We start from the raw sequence: 13764 nt of genomic DNA on the forward strand, positions 1-13764 counted from the left end.
TATATAGAAAGTATTGAAAATGGGTAGTATAAGAAAATTTGACCATAAAAAAAAAAAAATAGGTAAGTTGTCGTTTGCCTTGGCCCTAATGGAATTTTCCCATAAGGCGTTTCGAAATTGCTAATTTCTAAGTCTGCGAGGCCGTGGATCGACCAAATTCTCGCATAATTGGGGACCCGTACTGTATTTTACATTCAGTGTATTCATTAATTTATTTTAATTTGTTGTTCTCAGATTCTTCATAAGGTTATTACATTTGATCTGGTCATATGGTTGCTTATTTGGCTGCTTCATCAGCCTCTGCATCTCCTTTGAACACAATATAGGCAGGGATCCAACACAATTCTATATTTCCCCATTAATACATAACTTATGGAGTAACACCTTAATACTATAAATTTTTTTTTTTTTTTTTTTTTTTGGGGGGGGTGGGTTGTAACTTTGAATAACTTTTATAGCACTTCTCAAGTCAGTACAAATAACTATATTATTGAATGAGGTTTCTTGATTGGTACTTTTATGGCCGTTACTATTGCACACAACTCGGCTGTAAATACACTAGGCATTGTCAGGTAGAGAGAACCAATACATTTTGTCTTGGGATACTGCAACTATTGTGATTTCGAACCGCCTGTGTATACTATTGTGTAAAGTAGACCTTTTTGGTTTATATGTTCTATTGTACGTTGTCGATGGTGTTCTGGGTTACTACACGAGTATCTTTAATGATAAATATTTTAAGGGTGTGCAAATTCTTGTTTTATTCATAGTCCAAGGAGGAGGTCGTTTCACTATTGAATTTAACTGTATACTATTTATATTCAGTGATTCATACATATAATCTTTTAGCTCTAACTGAAATGTGGTGTACAACTGTTAATACAAGTACTAAATACATCTCTAAATTCAAATAATTTATTTGTTGGTTTACTGTCTGAATTCTTAGGACACTTTTTGCCGTTATTAATTACCTACATAGAAACGGTGGTAGTTTACTACGTTCAACCTGTAAAGATGAATTTAGTGATGATCTAAAGGCTCCTGAACACATCCTAAGGCTTTTAATGGCAACTGGATCTAATGTTTTCAGCTAATCAATAAGAGACAACACTGTTGCTTTATAAAGTGCGTTTGGTAAGGTGTACTATGTTAGTGGGCTCTCCAATTTAAGTGAGCATCAAATAATACATAGGTAATCCTCAAAACTTCGCTGTTTAGCCAATTGGTATACTATGGTTTTTTTATTTCTAAATCTACTTCTTTAGCTTTTTCCATATTTTACTTTAATAAAACATGACTAGTTCAAGTATTATCTATAGAAAATTTAATGCCTACATATGAGGCACATCAATCTTTTATTATAATTCTACTAATGATTCATTTTACAAGTTTTATGAGAGATGGTGATTAATATAGGGCAAAATCCTCCATACACAGGTTCCTTTTAATTCCAATCGGTAGATGGCTACTGATATAATTTATTGCTATAGCAAAACAGTGGCTCGATTGAAGAGAGGACTCCAGGAAATGCAGTTTGTAGCAGCAAACCTCAGATAATACATGTCAACTGAGCAAGAGATATAATACATAATCCTCAAAACTTTGCTGTTTGGCCAATTGGTATAATATGGTTTTTTAGTTCTAAATCTACTTCTTTAGCTTTTCCCCTATTTTACTTTTATAAAACATGACTACTTCAAGTTTTATCTACGGAAAATTTAATGCCTACAGATGAGGCACTGTCATGGTAATTGCTTCATAGCAAAGAATTAAGAGTTAAAGGAAAGGAAAACGCATCTTCGAGAAGTTCTACAGCACGGAGGCATTTGTGCATGTGTTGGAGGTGCCTGTTTTCATGATGGTTCTAGAATCGTCGGGCGTGTTGGGGAACGCAACAGGCGCCGGAGTGTCGTGAGAAACGCCAGCGATTTCTGATGCAATATTTTCTAGATTCTTCCAAATCGTTCCTGTCGTCTTGGGAGTCTGTGACGTTCGCCATAGGCCCCGCCCCCAGAATGCCTTATAAATACGACTGATGAAGTAGGAGAAGGGAGATCATCAGTAAGAGCCACAGATCAGATTATCAGTGAGAGATCAGCAGCAGAGGTCGTCAGAGAGAGATAAGAGAAGAAGAAACACACGAACGATCAGAGAGAAAAGGGCGCCCGAGAATTGGTCGAATTCTAGTCAAGTCGTCATCGGGAGTGGACGACCAAGGCATTTCGACGTAGAGCAAGCCTTGAGAGAAGAAACTTTCTACTAGAGATTTTGAGGAGTTCCTGCCCTTCGAGTATCAAGAATAGACATTGCCTTCTGCAGTACAGTCAAGAAGACGACTAAAGTTCCACCGTTCTCCTTTGTGAAGCCATCGCTTCCAGTCGCAAAGCTGGCCAGCAAGTATTTGAATTACCTCACTTCTTCCCCAGTTCACGCATTGTAAGATTTTGCCTTTTTTATGTAAATAGGAGACACCATCTGCATTTATCTTTGTTAGTAAGCTTGTAAATAAACCTTTGTTGTGTTAGTGTTTCTTTATTTGTATCCCCAGTTTCAACTGTTGGTGTTGAATTCCTTTTTGTTTATTTTACTATCAAACTTGGAGTGGACCTCTCTCTCGGGGTTCGTGACATTTTGTGGCGACCTTGGCCATTAATATTCAGCATTAACAGTTTGAAACGGGGAGAATATATAAAGAACCAGAATGAGTGAGATAGTGAAAGTTTATCAAGTTGGGTAAGCTACTAGGTCTAGAGGGGAATGATCTCTGTGAGTATGTTGAGAGCAAAGAAAGAGAAAAGTATGAGAGATGAAAGAGCGGCTGAGAGAGAAGTGAGGAAAATGCAGCAAGAGGTAGAAATGTTGGTAATGCAGCAGGAAGAAAGAGAAAAAAACGTATGCATGAGTTGGAAATTGCGCGGTTAAGACAGAGTACTCGTAACAGTCTGACAAGCGAGAACAAAAACAGAGCTGATAGGTTAGGTATAAGTGCAGTGCTGAAATTTGTACCGAAGTTCGATGAGGAAGATGTAACGACATATTTCATGTGTTTTGAGAAGTTAATGGAAAGAGTAGGTTCTCCTAAAGAAATGTGGACTTTATATTTACAGTCAGTTTTAAGTGGTAAGGCACTTACTGAGTATAGTTGCATGTCTAAGGAGGAATGTGATAATTATGATATTGTGAAAGAAACTGTTCTTAGCGCGTACAGGTTAGTACCGGAGGCGTACCGTAAGAAATTTAGAAGTTTAAGAAAGGATGAGAATAGTACGTATGTAAAATACAGTAAGAAGTTAGAAAGGCTGTATTTTGATTGGTTAACTTCTGCTAAAGTTGATGATTTTGATAGTTTGAAGAACTTAGTGTTGTTAGCAAACTTCAAAGATAACATATCCCCTGAGATTAAGCTTTATATAGAGGATAGGTGAGAAGTATCTTTCGCAGGAGCAACTAGGTTAGTTGACGAATATAGTCTAACTCATAATTTGAGTGTTACTAAGAAACGAAATGATCCTTCGTCTGGTAGAGTACAAAACAGTAAAGGTTTCAGTTCTAGTAATAGCAATGCTAGTAAAAGTGACAATTCCTGTTATACATACGGAAAACCTGGTCATACGTCTAAGGTTTGTAAGAGTAAAATGGCATCTAGTGGCTCAGAATTAACTTGTTTCCGATGTAATGGGAAAGGGCATTCAGCGAGAAATTGTGCAGTAGAAAGGAAGGACGGTAAGAAACCAGTGTCTCTAGTTAACCTTTCGTCAAGTAGGAATGATGTGATGAGAGAAACTAGAAAATCTTTTGGTGAATTTCTGTCAGAAGGCATAGTTTCCTCTCTTGGAGGAGTGTGTTCGAGAGAAGTAGTCTTGCTTCAAGACACAGGAGCTGCTTTCTCACTGATTAGGAGTGTGTGTGTCCGAACAGGGCGGAAATCAACATGGAAGAAAAAGTCATGTTAGGTGGATTTCCTAACACTTGTGTTCTTTGTCCTTTGTTGAAGTTGAATTTAGAAAGTCAGGTAGTGTCAGAAGTGAAACTTGCAGTTGTTGACAGTTTGCCCATTGATGGCATTGCCATTATTGTCTGTAATGACTTAGCTTTATCCAAGAATGTGAATCCTGTTGTGAGGGAATTTCCAGTGCCTGAAATGGTAGTAACTAGGTTGGGTTTAGATACAGACATAGACTATGGTCATAATTTGTTCGTGGATTCGAACAAGAGTAAGTTCGTGGATTCGAATGAGAGTAAGTTCGTGGATTCGAATGTGAGTGAGTTCGTGGATTCAAACGAGTGTGATAGAGGTGGTGAGGTTGATCTTGCCATGAGTGTGGCTGAGAAACCTGACTCTATTGTTGACAGTGATAGCCAAACGGAAGGTGTAGCTGTCGAGGGTAACGTAGTAAAATGTTTTTTTTTTTTCTACCGGTTATCTAGTACTAGTTACGGTGATGAAGTAGGCACTAACCCTTTGAATAAGGATGAGCTAGTCAAGTTGCAGAGAGAGGATGAGACACTAACCCAAATTTTTTAGTGAGAACTAGATGATGATCTCGATGATGTTTGTGAGGAAACATGATATTGTTATGATACAATAAAGTTTGTTCATACTTACCTGGCAGATATATATATAGCTGTATTCTCTGAAGTCCGACAGAATTTCAAAACTCCCAGCACACGCAGTGGTCAGCCAGGTGGTTAGTACCCATTCCCGCCGCTGGGAGGTGGGTATCAGGAACCATTCCCATTTTCTATTCAGATTTTCTAATGCCACTGTCCCCTGAGGTGGGTACTTGATTATATATATCTGCCAGGTAAGTATGAACAAACTTTATTGTATCATAACAATATCATTTTGTTCATAACACTGTCAGATATATATATATAGCTGAATCCCACCATTGGAGGTGGGAAGGGACAGAATAGAATGATTTTAGGAAACAAATTGCATGCAGATGATTGACATCCTGGTTCCACCTGTTAGCATAGCTGACTTCGTGATTACTGTCACCGAAGTCGGCTTTTGCTTTACTAGAGTCTCCAGCAAGGTAGTGACCTGTATAGCTGGTGAGTTCTAGATGATCTGTCAACAGGAAAGTGACCACAATGTGACTAGACCATATTGACCATACCATGAGGGTTAAGAAGTAAAATATATCACCACCTGACCAACCTAACCAAAGTTAAGGATGTTTCGAACTAAGGCTTAAGAATTGAATAGTCCGCCATTGGCGGCGACCCAACAACTAAAATTAACAGCTCTTCCTAACCATTTTCTACAGGATAGGATGAGTGGTACTTCTTGCCCCCAAGATTGTGTCTGAGGACTCGTATGACCCTAGATAAAACTTGAGAGTCCCGACAGGGCACAGTACTCTCTCTGACTCTTGCCCAATAATTTGTGCCATCCCCTTGATCTCCAAGCTTCTGGGCCAAGGATTAGACGGGTTTTCATTCTTAGGCAAGAACGGAAGGCTTAGAGAACACACCGCATTATGTCCTCTGAAGCCAAAACGTCTGATGATGGCTTAAACTTTACTAACCCTCTTGGTCGTAGCTAGAGTGGTTCGAAAATTAGCCTTTCTGGTTACGTGCATTAAGTTTACAGAAAGGAGAGATTCGAAATGCTTTGACATCAGGAACTTCAGACTACGTCTAAGTTCCATGCCGGAAGCTTCGATCTAGACAGTTTCGAGATTTCCACAGACCTCAAAGATCGTGAAGGGCTTTGTTGTCGGACAGATCCAAATCTCAGAGCCTAAAGGCCGTCAACAATATATTTCCGCTTTCTTTAATAGTTGGAACTGCCAGCTTATCCCATTCTTCAGACGGAAAGGGAAGACGGTATTGTAATTCGTGGAGGTGGAGGAAAAGCCATTCTTCCTGCACTATCTCCAGAAACAGCCCACTCCGATTGGTACACTGCAAAATAGGCAGCACTTCTTTGCCTTGGCAATAGCACTTGCCACTAGTCTTGAAAAGCCTCTCGCTCCGATCAACTTCTCTATAGTCTGAACGGAGTCAGACTCGGAGCAGAGAGGTTTTGTGGTACCTCTCGAAGTGGGGCTTTTAAGAGTAGAAGGACTCTCTCGGGAAGGGTCCTTGGAAAGTGCGCTAGGAAGGACGTGACCTCTGTGAATCCAGTCTCTCAAAGGCCAACATGGAGCGATCAGCGTCATGCTCGCTCCCTCTGACGCCAGAAATTATCTTATTACTTCTCCTAAGAGTTTGAATAGGGGAAAGAGACTAAACATCCATCCCCATTCAATCCCATAGGATGGCGTATATTGCTACAGCTCCTGGATCAAGAATAAGGGAGCATTATAGAGGAAGCCTCTTCGTCTTCAACATTGCGAAGGGATATGTCACAGGACGCCATTAAAGTCTCCACAAACTCCGATATACTTCTAAGCAAAGATTCTACCCGGACGTCAGTATTCGTTGCAGTCGATCAAGACGATACGCACGGACGTTCTGCCAATGTGCAACGAACCTCTTGAGGATCGTTATGTTCCGTGCTTGTTCTCACAACAGGCTCTCTCTCGTTAACTCGAACAGGGACCGAGAGAGTGTTTCTCGATACTTCTTGAGATATGCGAGAGCTGTGGAATTGTCCGAGTTGATCTGGACTACTGGGTAAACAACTCGATTTTAGAAGAACTGGAGAGCCAACCGAATTGCTTCCAATTCTATGAGATTATGAGCCAGGACATCTGTACCCCTCTCCAGATGCCTGGCACAGTCTCGCTATCCCCTTAGGTGATCCTTGACCTTGAGAGATGTTCAGAATCATTTCTAGATCTTCGGTGCTATTCCAGTTTTCCGGCAGGAAAAACTGGAGAGGTCTGAATTGCAGTCTATTCAGGGAAACAAACTTCTCCAGCGAGGAAATGGTCCCCAGCAAACTCATTCATACCCTCACCAAGCATGTTTCCTTCCCTAATAAGGCTGCGCTTTGCTTAAGCAGGTGAGCATTATTATAGTGCTATGCCGCGGTAGACTCATACAGAATTCTGTTACCTTGTGGTAAACAGAACCGAAAAGGCCTAATATATATTCTAGCATGCATGAATGTTCATTCATGCATGCTAGAATTCCCCTCAACCCTAGGCTAAAGTCCGTGATTATAGGGCAGAGATACGGTTAGACAGTCAATCCCGCAGGAGAGAGAGACGTAACCGACTGTGCATGGAAGAGAACTAGCTGGTACTGAGTTGGTCTACAGTGACAGCAGCCTACGTTCGCTGTCTCACACTATTATGCCTGAGTTGCTAACTACTCCATTCTACGAAGGAAAGGTTGTTATTATTATCAAGCCGAAAGAAAACTCTCAAGCAGGCATATTTAAGCAAAACAGAATTAGCTAAATACAGAAGCTGAGTTGGTGCTGTCGTAACAATACCTTAAAAATCTAAAAGGGAAACCGGAAACTCCTGGAAGGCTGCAGGGAGTACCGATTAAATGCACTTAGAATAATAGTCCTTTCGGTTGCCATCCGTAGAGGTAACTACGTTATGCGTATATGACTTGAACCATACAGTAGTAATATAACGCAAAGGTAAAATACGTAGAGTATTGTAGTCATTTGGACAGCTAATTCTCTATTTCATTCTATCCTCGACGAGGAAGAGAGAGAATGGAAATAGACTGTCTTCGTTCTCTTAGCCAAGAGAACGACTCTTAACCAAGAGAACGAATTAGTACTAGTCGTAGAAGGTCCTCAAGTGAGAACCGAGGACCGAAGAGGACAGCTCAAGCTTCTTATGTAATTTAGACATGACTTCATGGACGTAGTCTACAAGTCTTTTTCATGGACGAGCCTCAACAAATGAATGAGAGCTCTTCCGAATCTTGTCAATGAGAACTTATCCGCTTACGCGATAAAATGTTATTGAGATATTTGTCAATGAGAACTAACCCATTTACGTGACAAAGAGTCTATTTTTCATCAATGAGGGGTTACCCACTTACTTGACAAAACGTTTAGTATCTTGTTAATGGGGGAAACCCACTTACATGACATAAAGTAATCCATGAATTCGAGCATAAAGTCTTCCTGATTCCCGCAGAAATCGAGGAAAGGGCAGGATTCCTGGTCAGAGACTGGGCTTACGGCAGGTAGGACCCTAATGTTCCCCTTCGGCAGCGCAGTCCCGAACGCAGAAGAGGCGTTTTATGACACCGAAATCTGCTTAAAGTTTACTAGTCTTCTTCTAGATACCAGCTCATCAGAACCAACCTGACTACCTTATCCATGCAGGTTGGATAGTTATTCTAGAGAAAGAGAGTCAGGGGCCCAAGAATGCAGGTCCAGGGCTCCGAAATACCAATCTACGAGCTAAAATTATCCATCGTCCTGAACAGCCCTTTCAGATGGTCTATCTGGCTGGCAAAATCGTCCTGGGAAGAGGAAGGAACTCTCCAACCAGCTTCCTCTCCCGTTTCATATCGGATGTCTGCTATTACGCTTAACCTTGCTGGAAGTAGGGCAAAGGAAGTCTTGCCTTGCATTTTCCTGGAGTTCATCAAGTCAGGAATTCTTTTGAACGCTCCCTTCGTAGAAAGCGAAATGGACATCTTGACGAGACCAGGCTACTTCCTCTTCTTCAACAAAGCACACTGCGAGAGAGGAGAGCAAGGGACCGAGGGCCGAAACTTGTCAGTAAACAAGTCTTACAGAAGGCGTCTTCGTTCACAGGCTGCGAGTCACTCGAGGACTCTGTCTCCCTTACGGGAAAAGGAGAAGAGTCCCTAACCGACCGCAAAGCAATGAAACCCTGAGACCCCTCCTCTCGCTATCACCTCGTAAAAGGGGGTCTCCTACTTGAAGTAGGGTTCAAAGACGAAAGTCAGGAATGCTTAATAGCAACTCCAAATCTTTGCGAAGTTCTGGTAAAGGATCCTGCTGCAGATAGTTCTGAAGAGTGTCCGATAATCAAACCCTGAGGTCCCTTTCGTAACAGGGGTCCTCTATCTGAAAGAGGGTTCGAAGAAATTCGGGTATGCCTCACCGCCAACTCCGAATCTTTATTAAGTTCCTGTAAAGGAACGTCCTGTGGAGAGTCCTGAAGAGCGTCCTCTTGATGAGCGTTCTTGCAGTAGTCCTGCCGAACGTCTTGATGCGTAGGGCGCCTATCGTTCTGAAGAACGTCTTGGCAAGTGCTCTGCCGAGCGTCATGACTTGTAGGACGCCGAGCGTCTTCAAAAGCGTCCTCGCTAGCGTCCTGGCGAGCGTCCAGATGTGTAAGATAATCGAGCGTCTTTGTCACGCTCATCGACACTTCCAGAAACGCACTCAAAAGGACGCCTGTGCGTTCTTGGGTTCGAGGATGTAGAAGGCGACAAGCGAGGAGGAGAAGGAGAAGGAGACTGCCTGACTTGACAGATAGCCTCGAATCCTTCCTGCGATAAATGTCTTTTGCCCTTCTCTTGGCGAAAACAAGGCCAACCGAGAAGGGCTGATCCTGTGAGAAGACGAGGAGATGCCTTCTTCCTTTTCACAGTAACAATGATAGAGCGATCTGGGCGCTTAACAGCGTCCTGCTGCGATGACGTCCTATTTTCCTTCTGCGGTGGAAAGACGTCACAATGTTAAGGCGACGATAGCAATCGCATGACGAGAGAGAGAGGCCGAGAAGAGTCCTCCTCTATAAGCTTCTGTTTAAAGGGTGCGAGTCCTTCCGAGAGCTCCAACCCCTGTATGGGGAGGACGCCTCGGAGGACGAAATGCAATCCTTTAGGATTCGTGCACGATCTTTGGCAGCCTGGGAAGCGTCTTCAGGTCCTGCCGAAGGGACGCCAGATCGGTGGGGAGTCCCCGTAACCCTCCTTCGGTTTTTGACTTGCCCACTCCCTGTTCCTGGGAGTCCGACAGAGGTCTAGACCTAGAGGCGTTATAGGGCCGATCTGACGCCTCTCCCTAACACTAGGGGCACTAATTCAACATCACTACACTCACAACACTGATTGGAGAGCGAGCACTTTAGATTCCAAGATTATGGATGGAATCCACCATAACAGAAAGGGACACTTCCTCAAGGCCCGTAGGCCATACCGCAGGGTTAGGCAAAATAAAGTCTACAGGAGGTTAGTAGGTTCCTTACCCTGACTTCTGATTCTATCACGCTCTAATTTGCGTACATTCGAATCATACGTCTTCCTTCGGAATCAGTCTAACATCACACTAATTACATTGATCTTTCAGCAAAGAAACATGTACACGTCGTGCATACCAAGTGAGGATCTACCGAAGGTTTCGGTAGACTTACCTTACCCCTTGCAGACAACAAACTCTGAAACTAGCTGAACTAGATTCAGATATCTTATGCAAAGAAAAATCAAATTTAAATCAATTTATCATAGCGTATGCCTAGCCACAAATCAAAGTTAATAAACCGAAAAACAATTAGGATACATAAGCGGCAATGAAGTTTCAAAATCCTAAGACGGAGGTACTGAAAACAGGTGTTTACAGAACCGGCGACAGAGAAAATCTGAATAGAAAATGGGAATGGTTCCTGATACCCACCTCCCAGTGGCAGGAATGGGTACTAACCACCTGGCTGACCACTGCGTGTGCCGGGAGTTTTGAAATTCTGTCGGACTTCAGAGAATACAGCTATATATATATCTGACAGGTAAGTGTCATGAACAAATTTTTGTTTAAAGGACGAAGTTTTGTGTCGTTATGTTCGTCCTAAGTCAGGTAGTAAAGGGGAAATCACCGAACAATTAGTGGTTCCTAGGAAGCTTCGTGAATTAGTTTTGAAGTTAGCACATGATGGCAAGGGCATTTAGGAGTAAATAAAACTTTCAGGTGTATTTGTAGGGAGTATTTTTGCCCTAAAATGAAAAAGGACGTAAAGAGGTATGTTTTAAGATGTCATGAATGCCAAATTGCTGGGAAACCGAATCAAGTAATTCCCAGAGTTCCGTTGTGTAATATTCCTTCAGTCGGCGAATCTTTTGAGAATGTATTTATCAATATGGTCGGACCTTTGTCTGTAAGGGTAGAGAAGATTGCACAACTAATCTAGAGTATTATAAAAACAATTTAAGAGATGTTTAGCAACTAGCAGAGGAGAACGGAAGCGCTTGGCAATTAGCGATAGAGAACCCAAGCAGAAGTCAAGGGGAAACTAAACGGAAACATGATCTTAGAGCAAAAAAGAGAAGTTTGTGTGTAAGAGATAAGTTTTAGTACTAGTCCAGAAAGAAGGTCCCTCTTAACCTTATAAGTTCGAAGGTCCTTTTTCAGTGTTAGAGGAGAGGGGAAATATACATTATAGAATTAATATGGGTAAGAGTAGAGCAAAGTCAATGGATGTAAACTTGCTTCAGAATTATAAAGAATGCCCCGTGCCGTGGCCTCCGCCCGTGTAACGGTGTTACTGAGAGAAATTAGTTTTGAGAAAGACGCAAGAGGTGTCTTAGTATATCGAAGTTTTTAATCAGAGTTCAGAAAACGGAAAAAGTAAGAGGAAAGGATAATGTGATAGCTAATAGCTTCTCTAGAGTTTTCAGAATGAGTAGCCTAATGACCGTTTTCTGTTTTGGCACGAGTGGTCAAGTGAATGATGAAGTATTAAAGCTTTAAGCAGAATTGTTCCCCTGCTGTTTAATTCTTGTTTCTCTTCACAAAAAAATAAAATCAGTCGATTTCATTTTTTCTTTTTTGGGGGGACGTGTCATGGTAATTGCTTCATAGCAAAGAATTAAGAGTTAAAGGAAAGTAAAACGCATCTTCAAGAAGTTTACAGCACGGAGGCATTCGTGCATGTGTTGGAGGTGCCTGTTTTCATGATGGTTCTAGAATCGTTGGGCGTGGTGGGGAACGCAACAGGCGCCGAAGTGTCGTGAGAAACGCCAGCGATTTCTGATGCAATACTTTGTCAAGATTCTTCCAAATCGTTCCCGTCGTCTTGGGAGTCTGTGACATTCGCCATAGGCCCCGCCCCCAGAATGCCTTATAAATACGACTGATGAAGTAGAAGGGAAATCATCAGTAAGAGCCACAGATCAGATTATCAGTGATAGATCAGCAGCAGAGATCGTCAGAGAGAGATAAGAGAAGAAGGAACATACGAACGATCAGAGAGAAAAGGGCGCCCGAGAATTGGTCGAATTCTGGTCAAGTCGTCGTCGGGAGTGGACGACCAAGGCATTTCGACGTAGAGCAAGCCTTGAGAGAAGAAACTTTCTACTAGAGATTTCGAGGAGTTCCTGCCCTTCGAGTATCAAGAATAGACATTGCCTTCTGCAGTACAGAGTCAAGAAGACGACTAAAGTTCCACCGTTCTCCTTTGTGAAGCCATCACTTCGAGTCGCAAAGCTGGCCAGCGAGTATTTGAATTACCTCACTTCTTCCCCAGTTCACGCATTGTAAGAATTTGCCTTTTTTATGTAAATAGGAGACACCATTCTGCATTTATCTTTGTTAGTAAGCTTGTAAATAAACCTTTTTTGTGTTAGTGTTTCTTTCTTTATTTGTATCCCCAGTTTCAAATGTTGGTGTTGAATTCCTTTTTGTTTATTTTACTATCGAACTTGGAGCGGACCTCTCTCTCGGTTCGTAACAGGCACATTAATCTATATTTTTTATATTTTTACTAATGATTCATTTTACAAGTTTTATGAGAGATGGTGATTAATATAGGGCAAAATCATCCATAAACTGGTTCCTTTTAATTCCAATCTATAGATTTCTACTGATATCATTTATTGCTATAGCAAAACAGTGTGCCACCAAGGATGCTTCCCCCATAGAACACCATTTTCAAGTGGAAATATTTTTGAAAAAGCGTCACCTGAAACATGCGACCTGTGAAGACTGTTTGGAGAAACCTAACAGGTAAATGGCCATGGATGTAATTTTAATAATAATATTGCTTACCTCTATGGAGTATTGTATGCCTTTTAACTGTCAAAGAAGACAGCTACAGTAATTTTGTTTCATTCAAATCCCCTACGTATGTGGTCTTCTAAGCTTGATAGAGAATCTTATGTAGATCTATTACATAGTGACCTGAAATGAGTGGGATAAAATAATTCAAAACAAAGACTTGGTCAAAACTTCTGCCTGAAAGAGAAAACTAGGGTTTCTTCAAGTAATTGATGAATACCAAAATATACAAAGATTAAAGAGACTAGTCTTCATATTATCCACAAAATGTGGATAATATGAAGCACAATGCTCCAGCAAATGGCAAAATACCTATGGGTTCTCGTCCAACTCAACTTCCTCTTCTGCCAGAGGAGTTGGGGTTGTTACAGCAGCTGACTGGCTCAATTGAAGAAGGGACTCAAGGAAATGCAATTTGTAGCAGCAAACCTGAGTTAATATATGTCAACTGAGCAAGAGCAAATGAAACACCACCAGGTGCCAAAGAAAATGGGAAAGGTTGGGAGGAGGGAGGAGGAAGAGCAAGAGCAACACCCAATGTCCAAAGGCAACTCAACAGACTTAACAGCATTGCCAGACAGAACATCTTTAGAAGCAAAGCTGTTAGAATAAGAAAATAAATGTACACTACTACCATGAAAGCAGCAAACAACTAAAACCATGAATTACCACAATGGCAGCAATGAGAATTCTGACAAAAGGTACAATTGAAACACACCAGGTAGAGAACATTAAACAGGTGAGTTAGATAATCATCCATGTTAGCCATGCAATCTTTTTCATTTGTCTGAATGCTGGCTCATCTATCAGTGAGGAATTGTAAGTTATCTTCAACAGTAGGTAAGATTCAATCCAAATAAAATTGTCCACTC

The 13764-nt window shown here is 41.5% G+C and overlaps 1 long non-coding RNA gene across 1 annotated transcript in view; it reads right to left on the reverse strand.

Moving 5' to 3' along the window:
• The window catches only part of LOC135221522 (uncharacterized), a 106932-nt gene that overhangs the window by 22917 nt on the left and 70251 nt on the right, over positions 1–13764 (reverse strand). Inside the window, exon 2 of the long non-coding RNA XR_010316003.1 lies at positions 12884–13015. This is a non-coding gene — a long non-coding RNA (uncharacterized LOC135221522). The remainder of the gene's footprint in view (positions 1–12883; positions 13016–13764) is intronic.

The sequence above is a fragment of the Macrobrachium nipponense genome, chromosome 20, assembly GCF_015104395.2.
Source record: "Macrobrachium nipponense isolate FS-2020 chromosome 20, ASM1510439v2, whole genome shotgun sequence".
Classification (NCBI taxonomy): Eukaryota; Metazoa; Arthropoda; class Malacostraca; order Decapoda; family Palaemonidae; genus Macrobrachium; species Macrobrachium nipponense.